Here is a 14,282-nt window from a genome sequence, read left to right on the forward strand (position 1 = left end):
TAGGGAATCCCCTCTTTGTTGGCTGTTGTTCCCATATTCATAAACACTTATGTGATTCCAAGCTCTGTTTGTAAAGGACTGGTTTATAAAGTGTAAAACTTTGTTTATGTACTGATTCTTATTTTTGATTACCCTTTTAAACCAATCAGAATCATGAAAAAGATAATAACCTATAAGAATCACTAGGTAAATAAACTGAAAAGTTTATTGATGGCCACTGATAAGTTTTTAAGGGAAGTGGTGCCACACACAAATTTTGGGAAATCCTCGCTTTGTTGGCTGTTGTTTCCAAATTTATAAACACCTATGTCATGCCAAGCCTTGTTTGTAAAAGACTAGTTTATTAAGTGTCCAAACGGGGTTTATGTACTGATTCTTATCAGTGATTATCTTTTTAACCAATCGGAATCACACTTCGTGATTTTGATTGGTTGAAAAAGATAATCACTGATAAGAATCAGTTGACAAACAAACTGACAAGTTTTTTAATGGCTACTAATCAGTTTTTAAGGGGGAGTGGTACCAGACACAACTTTTAAGGAATCCCCGATTTATTGGCTGATTTATTGTCGATTAATTGTTAAATTTATAAACACCTATGTGATTTCAAACATTGTTTGTAAAAGACGAGTTTATAAGTGCAATACTTTGTTTATGTACTGATTCTTATTTTTGATTATCTTTTTAAACCAATCGGAATCACACTTCCTGATTCCAATTGGTTGAAAAAGATAATCATTGATAAGAATCTGTAGATAAACAATATGATAAGTTTGTCAATGACCACTGATAAGTTTTTAAGGGGAAGTGGTACCAGACACAACTTTTGGTGAATCCCCGCTTTGTGGGCTGTTGTTTCCAAATTCATAAACACCTAGGTGATTCCAAGCTCTGTTTGTAAAAGACCAGATTATTAAGTGCAAAACTTTGTTTATGTACTGATTATTATTTTTGACTACCTTTTTAAACCAATCGGAATCACGATGCGTGATTCCAATTGGTCGAAAAAGATAATCAATGATAAGAATCAGTAAATAAACAAACTGATAAGTTTGTCAATGGTCATCCTTAAAAAATTTTTAAGGGGAAGTTATAAATAATACTTATAGAAGTTATAATACACAATTAGAAATAGTAATTATAATTGTAATATAGTAGGCTATTATAATACAAATGCAAAACTTAGGCATTCATATACCATAACACCAAGATACTTTACAATATTCGTCCGTTTTATGCGTCCATTTTCCAACTTGATGTATTCAATCCGTGGATATCAATTTGCACTTCTGCCATATAACATGAACATTGTTTTCTTCTAATTAAATAACACTTTGTTCACTCGCATCCACCCCTCGATTATCACCATTCCTTGTTTATGCCATTTTTCAAATCCGCTTCTGTTTTCGTAGCCATTGTAAACTAAGTATCATCAGCAACACTTGGAAGGATTGGTCGTGCCAGGCCATTATTGTACCTCGGCATTGACAGCTATTTGAGGCTTCCATTTAGATCACTAATGTATACAAGAAATAATAGGGGACCCAAGACAGACCCATGTGGCCGACTGCACTTTACTACCTTCTCTTCTGACTGGACTTTGCCCAGTTCTACTCTTTGTGTTCTTCCCTCAAGAAATAAAGCGATCAATTTGAGACTTTTAAACGAATTCCAGCATTTTCAAGCTTAGCCAATATAATCTCGTAATCAACTCTGGCAAAAGCCTTCATAATCCCCTCCGCAATCCTTCGCTCTTTACGCTAAAGTTCTATTCTTTGCCACAATTCTGCTTTTTAAAACAATTAAAAGCTTTAGCGTAAAGAGCGAGGGATTGCGGAGAGGACAACCCATTTCATATACGGAGTAATTTCTGTTCGTTTTAAGTTTTAATGTCGCTCCTCACTTTCAGTTGAAAAAACTAAGTTTTTTTATTTAATTTCTGAACGTTTTTTAATTAATACATGTTTGATTTTGGCTCTCCGCACATAAATTATTAAAATAAAATTTGTATATTAATTCTTTTTTTGGCTAAATGACTTTCTCTTAGTTTTGATCAGACGATTTTGAAAAATAAGGGGTGGGGAAGGAGTCCTAGTTGCCCTCCAATTTTTCGGTTACTTAAAAAGGCAACTAGAACTTTTAGTTTTTAACGAACGTTTTTATCAGTAAAAAATAAAAATATACGTAACTTAAGAATTAACTTACGTAACACACTTTTATATTCTTATATTTTATTATGTATACGAGGGGGTTTGTACCCTCGTTAATACCTCGCTCTTTACACTAAATCGTAAATTTTGTCCCAATTATTTAAGAATGACCCCTGAATTAGAAAGGCCGTAGAATAAATAGTTGAAATTACTAAAAATACTTCAGCATAAATACCTATTTATACCTAAATCGTAAATACCTCGCTCTTTATGCTAAAGTATTTTTAGAACCCCTTATATGCGTAATAATCTCTGTTCGTTTTAAGTTTCAATGCTACTCCTTACTTTCAATTGAAAAAACGTTTTCATGTTTATTTTTTCATTGTTTTTTTATAGTAATGTTAGAAAATCCTGCGCCCTTTTCATTGAATTTTTCTTCCCCCATGATATATTCCTCCAAGGAAAGATCCTCCCACGTAGCCCCTTCCCCTCAACCCCATCCCCAAACAAAAAAATCCCCCTGAAAACGTCTGTACACTTCCCAATGACCATTACTGTATGTAAACACGGGTCAAAGTTTGTAACTTGCAGCCCCTCCCCCAGGGATTATGGGGGAGTAAATCCTTCCTAAAGACATAATTATTATGGTTTTCGACTATGCGAAACAAAATGGCTATCTCAAAATTTTGATCCGCTGACTTTTGGATAAAAATGAGCGTGGGAGGGGGCCTAGGTGCCCTCCAATTTTTTCGGTCACTTAAAAAGGGCACTCGAACTTTTCATTTCCGTTAGAATGAGCCCTCTTGCGACATTCTGGGACCACTTGGTCGATATGATGACCCCTGGGAAAAAAAAAACAAACAAACAAATAAACACGCACCCGTGATTTGTCTTCTGGCAAAAAATACGAAATCCTACATTTTTGTAGATAGGAGCTTGAAATTTTTGCTATAGGGTTCTCTGATACGCTGAATGCGATGGTGTTATTTTCGTTAAGATCTTATGACTTTTAGGGGGTGTTTCCCTCTATTTTCCAAAATAAGGCAAATTTTCTCAGGCTCGTAACTTTTGATGACAAAGACTAAATTTGATGAAACTTATATATTTAGAATCAGCATGAAAATCCTATTCTTTTGATGTATCTTTTAGCATCAAAATTCCTTTTTTTAGAGCTTCGTTTACTATTGAGCCGGGTCGCTCCTTACTAAGTTCGTTACCACGAACTGTTTGAAAGTCTATGCCCATTTGAAATCCGCGTTCTTACTTCTCCATTCATTGTGTCTCTGATTTGCGGCGGTCAAGCATTCATATTTATTGGAATCTACTAGCTTTTAGGATCAATATTGTACGGCATATTAAAGAAAATTTAAAGCGGGTTATGGTAAAATAGTAGCTAATCGTGGTCATTATTATCGAAAAGCGCTCGCATTGCTATACACTAGTTTTTGCGACCATTCAATACTTTTCCTATCTGGTATTTCACCTATCCTGAAAAAAAGACAAGATCTGGCTGAATTGTGTATATTATATTTCCGCTATTGTAAGTTTCTGTTTCATTTACCCTGGTCTTATAGGAAAAAGAAAATAATTCGGTATTTCGGGGCTTCTGACATTATTACTCCTTTGCGGAAGTTAGGCTCAAAATTGGAAAAGGATTATATTTTTTCTCTGGGCCCCTTCCACCTCTTAGTTCGTTTATTTTCCCGTTAGTTTTCACCTGTTTTCGCTTTATAGTTGTGTTATCTCTTAGCAGTTCTTTTGTTAGTTGAGTTATGGTTGTGGTATATATGTTTTATTGCTCGTATAGTTGTGTTATTTTCAAATTATACTCCATAATAGAGAGGCTCCGAACACCAGCATTGTATATTAAGCTCTGAATTTGACGTTTTTTCTAACGTGACCAGATTCGTCCTGCGCCCTGCGCCCTTCTCATTGAATTTTTCCTCCCCCGTGACATATTTCTCCAAGGAAAGATCCTCCCACATAGCCCCCTCCTCTCAACCCTACCCCAAAACCAAAAAAATCCCCTCTGAAAACGTCTGTACACTTCCCAATAACCATTATTATATGTAAACACTGGTCAAAGTTTGTAACTTGCAGCCCCTCCCCCAGGGACTGTGGGGGAGTAAGTCATCTCCAAAGACATAGTTATTATGGTTTTCGACTATGCTGAACAAAATGGCTATCTAAAAATTTAGATCCGTTGACTTTGGGAAAAAATGAGCGTGGGAGGGGGCCTAGATGCCCTCCAATTTTTTTGGTCACTTAAAAAGGGCACTAGAACTTTTCATTTCCGTTAGAATGAGCCCTCTTGCGACATTCTAGGACCACTTGGTCGATACGATGACCCCTGGGGAAAAAAAAAACAAACAAACAAATAAACACGCACCCGTGATTTGTCTTCTGGCAAAAAATACAAAATTCCACATTTTTGTAGATAGGATCTTGAAACTTTTACAGTAGGGTTCTCTGATACGCTGAATCTGATGATGTCATTTTCGTTAAGATCCTACGACTTTTAGGGGATGTTTCCCCCTATTTTCCTAAATAAGGCAAATTTTCTCAGGCTCGTAACTTTTGATGGGTAAGACTAAACTTGATGAAACTTATATATTTAAAATCAGCATTAAAATGCGATTCTTTTGATGTAGCTATTGATATCAAAATTCTATTTTTTAGAGTTTTGGTTACTATTGAGCCGGGTCGGTCCTTACTACAGTTCGTTACCACGAACTGTTTGAAAGACTAGTTTATTAAGTGCCCAAACTTTATTTATGTACTGATTCTTTCAGTAACTGTCTAAAAAGACAATTATTTTATTATTTATTGGTGTTTCTTCATTTATTTTATTATTATTATTTTAAGTTTTTTTATTAGCAACTGATAAATTATTAAGGGGAAGTGGTACCAGACACAACTTTTAAGGAATCCCCGATTTATTGGCTGATTTATTGTCGATTAATTGTTAAATTTATAAACACCTATGTGATTTCAAACCTTGTTTGTAAAAGACTAGTTTATTAAGTGTCCAAACTTTATTTATGTACTGATTCTTATCAGTGATTATCTTTAAAATCAAGCGGAATTACACTTCGTGATTCCGATTGATTGAAAAAGATAATTACTGATAAGAATCAGTAGATCAACAAACTGAAAAGTTGGTTAATGCCTACTGATGAGTTTTTATGGCACTTGGTATTAACCAAGTGACATATAGCAATCGCCAATTCTGTCGGTCTGTCTGTCGGTCCCGGTTTTGCTACTTTAGGCACTTCCAGGTAAGCTAGGACGATTAAATTTGGCAGTCATATCAGGGACATGACCAGCTTAAATTCGATATAGTCGTTTTCCCAATTTGACCATCTGGGGGGGGGGGAGTGGGGGCCCGGTTAATTCGTAAAGAATAGAAAAATGAAGTATTTTTAACTTATGAGCGGGTGATGGGATCTTAATGAAATTTGATGTTTGGAAATATATTGTGTCTCAGAGCTTTTATTTTAAATCCCGACCGGATCTGATGACATTGGGGGGAGTTGGAGGGGGAAACCTAAAATCTTGGAAAACACTTAGAGTGGAGGGATTGGGATGAAACTTGATGGGAAAAATAAGCACAAGTCCCAGATACATGATTGACATAATCGGAACGGATCCGCTCTCTTTGGGGTAGTTGGGGGGGGATATTTCTGAAAAATTAGGAAAAATGTTGTATTTTTAACTTACGAACGGGTGATCGGATCTCAATGAAATTTGATGTTTAGAAGGATATCATGTCTTAGAGCTCTTATTTTAAAGCTCGACCGTATCTGGGGAAAATGGGGGGGGGGAGTTGGGAGGGGGAAACCTAAAACTTGGAAAACACTTAGAGTGGAGGGATCGGGATGAAACTTGGTGGGAAAAATAAACACAAGTCCTAGATACATGATTGACACAAACGGAACAGACCCGCTCTCTTTGGGGTAGTTGGGGGAGGGGTTAATTCTGAAAAATTAGAAAAAGTGAGGTATTTTTAACTTATGAATTGGTGATCGGATCTCAATGAAATTTGATATTTAGAAGAATATCGTGTCTCAAAGCAATTATTTTAAATCCTGACCGGATCTGGTGACATTGGGGGAAGTTTGGGGTGGGGGAACCTAAAATCATGGAAAACGCTTAGATTGGAGGGATCGGGATGAAACTTGGTGGGGAAATTAATCAGAAATCTTACATACGTGATTTACATAATTGGAACGGATCTGCTCTATTGGGGGGGGGGGGGTTAATTCTGAAAAATAAGAAAAAATGACGTATTTTTAACTTACGAAGGAGTGATCGGATCTTCATGAAACTTCCTATTTAGAAGGACCTTGTAACTCAGATCTCTTATTTTAAATCTTAACCGGATCAAGCGTAATTGAGGGGGGGACAGTAGGGGGGACCGGAAATCTTAGAAAATACTTAAAGCGGTGAGATCAGGATGAAACTGGATGGGAAGAATAGAAACCTGTCTAAGATACGTGACTGACATAACCGGATCGGATCTGCTCTCTTTGGTGGAATTGGGGGGGGGGGGTAATTTTTAAAATTGAGGTATTTGTAACTTACGAAAGGGTGACCAGATCTTAATGAAATTTGATATTTAGAAGGATCTTCTGCTTTAAAGTTCTAATTTTAAATTCCGACCAGATCCTGTGACATTGGGGGGAGTTGGAGGGGGAAACCGGAATTTTTGGAAAACGTGAAAATTGGGGTATTTTTATCTTACGAATAGATGATCGGATCTTAATGAAATTTTATTTTTAGAAGGAATTCATGTCTCAGAGCTCCTATTTCAAATCCCGACCAGATCTTTTGACATTGGGGGGAGTTGGAGGGGGAAATCTTGGAAAAACACTTGGAGTGGAGGAATCGGGATGAAGCTTGGTGGTTAGAATAATCAAATGTCGTTGGTACGTGATTGACAGAATCGTACTGGATTCGCTCTCTTTGGTGGAGTTGGGGGGGAGGGGTTCAGTGACTTGGCGAGTTTGGTGCTTCTGGACATGCTAGGACGATGGAAATTGGTAGGCGTGTCAGAGAGCTGCACAATTTGACTTGATAAAGTCGTTTTCCCAGATTCGACCATCTTGGGGGCTAAAGGGAGAGGAAAAATTAGAAAAAATTAGGTATTTATAACTTACGAGTGGGTGATCGGATCTTAATGAATTTTGATATTTAGAAGGACATCGTGACTCAGAGCTCTTATTTTAAATCCTGACCGGCATTAAGCCTCTTGTTTTTCTTTTTAAATCAATCTATTGATTCATAGAATTTTGTTAAAGCTCATACCATATGATCTCTTGGCTCTTAGCTCTTCTCGACCCGTCACAAGGGCCATATGAGCTCTTAGCTCTTGTTAAGGGGAGGTGGTACCAGGCACAACTTTTGGGGAATCCTCGCTTTGTTGACTGTTGTTTCCAAATTCATAAACACTTATGTAATTCCAAGCTCTGTTTGTAAAAGACTAGTTTATTAAGTGCCCAAAATTTGTTCATCTACTGATTCTTCTCAGTGATTATCTTTTTCAACCAATCAGAATCACGAAGTATGATTCCGATTGGTTAAAAAGATAATCACTGATAAGAGTCAGTACAAAAACAAAGTTTGGGCACTTAATAAACTAGTTTTTTACAAACAGAGCTTGGAATTGCACTTAAAGCTGTGTCTGGTACCACTTCTCCTTAAAAACTTACCAGTGGCTAATAACAAACTTTTCAGTTTGTTTCCAAATTTATAAACAGCCATGTCCTCCCAAACCTTTTTTGTAAAAGACTAGTTTATTAAGAGCCCAAACTTTGTTTATCTACTGATTCTTATCAGTGATTATCTTTTTCAACCAATCGGAATCACGAAGTGTGATTCCGATTGGTTAAAAATATAATCACTGATCAGAGTCAGTACATAAACAAATTTGGGCACTTAATAAACTAGTCTTTTACAAACAGAGCTTGGAATTACATAAGTGTTTATGAATTCGGAAACAACAGCCAACAAAGCGGGAATTCCCCAAAAGTTGTGTCTGGTACCACTTCCCCTTAAAAACTTATCAGTGGCTAATAACAAACTTTTCGGTTTGTTTATCTACTCATTCTTACCAGTGATTATCTATTTTAACCAATCGGAATCACGAAGTGTAGTTCCGATTGGTTGAAAAGATAATCACTGATAAGAATCAGTACATAAATAAATTTTGGGCACTTAATAAACTAGTGTTTTACAAACAGAGCTTCGAATTACATAAGTGTTTATGAATTTGGAAACAACAGCCAACAAAGCGGGGATTCCCCAAAAGTTGTGTCTGGTACCACCTCCCCTTTTGAACTCATCAGTAGGCATTAACAAACTTTTCAGTTTGTTTATCTACTGATTCTTATCAGTGATTATCTTTTTCAATCAATCGGAATCACGACGTGTAATTCTGATTGATTTTAAAGATAATCACTGATAAGAATCAGTACATAAATAAAGTTTGGACACTTAATAAACTAGTCTTTTACAAACAAGGTTTGAAATCACATAGGTGTTTATAAATCTAAAAATTAGTCGACAATAAATCAGCCAATAAATCGGGGATTCCTTAAAAGTTGTGTCTGGTACAACTTCCCCTTAAAAACTTATCCGTTGCTAATAAAAAACTTAAAATAATAATAATAAAATAAATAAAGAAACACCAATAAATAATAAAATAATTGTCTTTTTAGACAGTTACTGATAAGAATCAGTTCATAAATAAAGTTTGGGCACTTAATAAACTAGTCTTTTACAAACAAGGCTTGGAATGACATAGGTGTTTATAAATTTGAAAACAACAGCCAACAAAGCCACAACTTATGGGGAATCCCCGCTTTGTTGGCTGTTGTTTCCAAATTTATAAACACCTATGTGAATATTTATGTACTGATTCTGATCAGTGATTATTATTCCAACCAATCGTTATTGCACTTCGTGATTCCGATTGGTTGAAAAATATAATCACTGATAAGAATCAGTAGATAAACAAACTGAAAAGTTTTTTTATTAGCCACTGATAAGTTTTTAAGGGGAATTCCAAGCTCTGTTTGCAAAAAACTAGTTTATTAAGTGCCCAAACTTTGTTTTTGTACTGACTCTTATCAGTGATTATCTTTTTAACCAATCGGAATCATACTTCATAATAAGCTTCGGAATCATACTTCGTTCATCTACTGATAAGATTCAGTAGATGAACAAATTGTGGGCACTTAATAAACTAGTCTTTTACAAACAGAGCTTCGAATTACATAAGTGTTTATGAATTTGGAAACAAGAGCCAACAAAGCGGGGATTCCCCAAAAGTTGTGTCTGGTACCACCTCCCCTTAAAAACTTATCAGTAGGCATTAACAAACTTTTCAGTTTGTTTATCTACCAACTCTGAAAGTCATAGGATCTTAACGAAAATCACACCATCGCATTCAGCGTATCAGAGAACCCTATAAAAAAAATTTCAAGGTCTAATCTACAAAAATGTGGGATTTCGTTTTTTTTGCCAGAAGACAAATCACGGGTGCGTGTTTATTTTTTTTTTGTGTGTTTTTTCCCCAGGGGTCATCGTATCGACCAAGTGGTCCTAGAATGTCGCAAGAGGGCTCATTCTAACGGAAATGAAAAGTTCTAGTGCCCTTTTTAAGTGACCAAAAAATTTGAGGGCACCTAGGCCCCCTCCCACGCTCATTTTTTCTCTAAAATCAACAGATAAAAATTTTGAGATAGCCATTTTGTTATGCATATTCAATAACCATAATAACTATGTCTTCGGGAATGACTTACTCCCCCACAGTCCCTGGGGGAGGGGCTGCAAGTTATAAACTTCGACCAGTGTTAACATATAATAATGGTTATTGGGAAGTGTACAGTCGTTTTCAGGGGGCTTTTTTTTGGCTTTGGGGGTGGGGTTGAGGGGAGGGGGCTATGTGGGAGGATCTTTCCTTGGAGAAATATATCATGGGGGAACAGAAATTCAATGAAAAGGACGCAGGATTTTCTAAAATTACTATAAAAAAAAAACAATGAAAAAATAAACATGGAAAAGTTTTTTCAATTGAAAGTATAGAGTAGCATTGAAACTTAAAACAAACAGAGATTATTACGCATATGAGGGGTTCTAAAAATACTTTAGCATAAAGAGCGAGGTATTCAGAAGGAGATAAATACCTCGCTCTTTATGCTATAGTATTTTTAGTAATTTCAACTATTTATTCTACGGCCTTTCTGATTCAGGGGTCATTCTTAAAGAATTGGGACAAAACTTACGATTTAGTGTAAAGAGCGAGGTATTAACGAGGGTACAAACCCCCTCATATACATAATAAAAAATTAAAGAATATGAAAGTTTGTTACGTAAGTTAATTCTTTAGTTACGTATATTTTTTACTAATAAAAAAATTCGTGAAAAATTAAAATTTATAGTTGCCTTTTTATGTAACCGAAAAATTGTATGGCAACTAGGCCTCCTTCCCCATCCCTTATTTCTCAAAATCGTCTGATCAAAACTAAGAGAAAGCCATTGAGCCAAAAAAGGAATTAATATGCAAATTTCATTTTAATAATTTATGTTTGGAGAGCCAAAATCAAACATGCATTAATTCAAAAACGTTCAGAAATTACAGAAACAAGAGCTAAGAGCTCATATGGCACTTGTGACGAGGCGGGAAGAGCTAAGAGCCAAGAGATCATATGGTATGAGTTCTAACAAAATTCTATGAATCAATAGATTGATTTAAAAAGCAAAATAAGAGGCTTAATGCCGGTCAAGATTTAAAATAAGAGCTCTGAGTCACAAAGTCCTTCTAAATATCAAAATTCATTAAGATCCGATCACCCACTCGTAAGTTATAAATACCTAATTTTTTCTAATTTTTCCTCTCCCTTTTGCCCCCCAGATGGTCGAATCTGGGAAAACGACTTTATCAAGTCAAATTGTGCAGCTCCTTGACACGCCAACCAATTTTCATCGCCCTATCACGTCCAGAAGCACCGAACTGGCCAAATCACTGAACCCCTCCCCCCAACTCCCCCAAAGAGAGCGAATCCAGTACGATTCTGTCAATCAAGTATCAAGGACATTTGTTTATTCTATCCACCAAGCTTCATCCCGATTCCTACACTCCAAATGTTTTTCCAAGATTTTCCCCCTCCAAATCCCCACAATGTCAAAAGATCTGGTCGGGATTTGAAATAAGAGCTCTGAGACATGAATTCCTTCTAAAAATCAAATTTCATTATGATCCAATCATCTATTCGTAATATATAAATACTCCAATTTTCATGTTTTCCAAGAATTCCGGTTCCCCCCTCGAACTCACCCGAATGTCAAAGGATCTGGTCGGAATTTGAAATTAGAACTTTAAAGCACAAGATCCTTCTAAATATCAAATTTCATTAAGATCTGGTCACCCTTTCGTAAGTTACAAATACCTCAATTTTCAATATTACCCCCCCCCCAATTCCACCAAAGAGAGCAGATCCGGTCCAGTTATGTCAGTCACGTATCTTAGACAGGTTTCTACTCTTCCCATCCAGTTTCATCCTGATCTCACCGCTTTAAGTATTTTCTAAGATTTCCGGTCCCCCCAACTGCCCCCCCCCCAATTACGCTTGATCCGGTTGAGATTTAAAATAAGATATCGGAGTTACGAGGTCCTTCTAAATATGAAGTTTCATGAAGATCCGATCACTCCTTCGTAAGTTAAAAATACGTCATTTTTCTTATTTTTCAGAATTACCCCCCCCCCCGCAATTGAGCGGATCCGTTCCAATTATGTAAATCACGTATGCAAGACTTCTGCTTATTTTTCCAACCAAGTTTCATCCCAATCCCTCCTATCTAAGCGTTTCCCATCATTTTAGGTTTCCCCACCCCAAACTTCCCCCAATGTCACCAGATCCGGTCAGGATTTAAAATAAGAGCTTTGAGACACGATATCCTTCTAAAAATCAAATTTCATGGAGATCCAATCACCCGTTCGTAAGTTAAAAATACCTCATTTTTTCTCATTTTTCAGAATTAACCCCCCCCCAACTACCCCAAAGAGAGCAGATCCGTTCTGGTTATGTCAATCATGTATGTAGGACTCGTGTTTTTTTCCACCAAGTTTAATCACGATCCCTCCACTCTAAGTGTTTTCCAATTTTTAGGTTTTTCCCTCCCAACTCCCCCCCCCAATGTCACCAGATCCGGTCGGGTTTAAAATAAGAGCTCTGAGCCACGATATCCTTCTAAATATCAAATTTCATTGAGATCCGATCACCCGTTCGTAAGTTAAAAATACCTCATTTTTTTTATTTTTCAGAAATACCCCCCCCCCCCCCCAACTACCCAAAAGAGAGCGGATCCGTTCCGTTTATGTCAATCATCTATCTAGGACTTGTGTTTATTTTTCCCACCATGTTTCACCCGATCCCTCCACTCTAAGTGTTTTCCAAGTTTTAGGTTTCCCCCTCCCAACTCCCCACCCCCATCACCAGATCCGGTCGGGATTTAAAATAAGAGCTCTAAGACACGATATCCTTCTAAACATCAAATTTCATTGAGATCCGATAACCCGTTCGTAAGTTGAAAATACCTAATTTTTCTAATTTTTAAGAATTACCCCCCCCCCCCAACTACCCCAAAGAGAGCAAATCAGTTCCGATTATGTCAATCATGTATCTGGGACTTGCGCTTATTTTTCCCATCAAGTTTCATCCCGATCCTTCCACTATAAGTGTTTTCCAAGATTTTAGGTTTCCCCCCTCCAACTCCCCCCAATGTCATCAGACCCAGTCGGGATTTAAAATAAGAGCTCTGAGACACAATATCATTCCAAACATCAAATTTCATTAAGATCCAATCACTCGCTCATAAGTTAAAAATACTTCATTTTTTCTATTTTTTCCGAATTAACCGGCCCCCACTCCCCCCCCCCAGATGGTCAAATCGGGAAAACGACTATTTTTAATTTAATCTGGTCCGGTCCCTGATACGCTTGCCAAATTTCATCGTCCTAGCTTACCTGGAAGTGCCTAAAGTAGAAAAACCGGGACTTTAGGTTTTCTCCCTCCAACTCCCCCCAATGTCATCAGATCCGGTCGGGATTTAAAATAAGAGCTCTGAGACACAATATCATTCCAAAAATCAAATTTCATTAAGATCCAATCACCCGCTGATAAGTTAAAAATACTTCATTTTTTCTATTATTTGCGAATTAACCGGGCCCCCACTCCCCCCCAGATGGCCAAATCGGGAAAACGACTATCTTAATTTAATCTGGTCCGGTCCCTGATACGCTTGCCAAATTTCATCGTCCTAGCTTACCTGGAAGTGCCTAAAGTAGCAAAACCGGGACCGACAGACCGACAGACCGACCGACAGAATTGGCGACTGCTATATGTTACTTGGTTAATACCAAGTGCCATAAAAACTAGTTTTTTAACTGAAAGTCAGGAGCGACATTAAAACTTAAAACGAACAGAAATTACTCCGTATATGAAATGGGTTGTCCCCTCTGCAATCCCTCGCCCTTTACGCTAAAGTTTGACTCTTTGCCACAATTCTGATTTTTAAAACAATTAAAAGCTTTAGCGTAAAGAGCGAGGGATTGCAGAGGGGACAACCCATTTCATATACGGAGTAATTTCTGTTCGTTTTAAGTTTTAATGTCGCTCCTTACTTTAAGTTAAAAAAATAGTTTTTTTATGTAATCACTGATAAGAATCAGTAGATAAACAAACTGAAAAGTTTTTTATTAGCCACTGATAAGTTTTTAAGGGGAAATGGTACCAGACACAACTTTTGGGGAATCCCCACTTTTTTTTCTGTAGTTTCCAAATTCGTTAACACTTATGTAATTCCAAGCTCTGTTTGTCAAAGACTAGTTTATTAAGAGCCCAAACTTTGTTTATCCACTGATTCTTATCAGTGATTATTCTTTTCAACCAATCGGAATCACGAAGTGTGATTCCATTTAAGGGGAAGAGGTACCAGACACAGCCTTCTGGGAATCCCCGCTTTGTTTGATGTGGTTTCCAAATTCATAAACGCTTATGTAATTCCAAGCTCTGTTTGTAAAATACTAGTTTATTAAGAGCCCAAACTTTGTTTATCTACTGATTCTTA

At 36.9% G+C, this 14,282-nt stretch overlaps 1 protein-coding gene across 1 annotated transcript in view; it reads left to right on the forward strand.

The window, feature by feature from the left end:
- The window catches only part of LOC136037395 (daxx-like protein), a gene marked incomplete in the record, with an annotated part of 129,635 nt that overhangs the window by 30,958 nt on the left and 84,395 nt on the right, over positions 1-14,282 (forward strand).

Source organism: Artemia franciscana, chromosome 16 (assembly GCF_032884065.1).
Source record: "Artemia franciscana chromosome 16, ASM3288406v1, whole genome shotgun sequence".
Classification (NCBI taxonomy): domain Eukaryota; kingdom Metazoa; phylum Arthropoda; class Branchiopoda; order Anostraca; family Artemiidae; genus Artemia; species Artemia franciscana.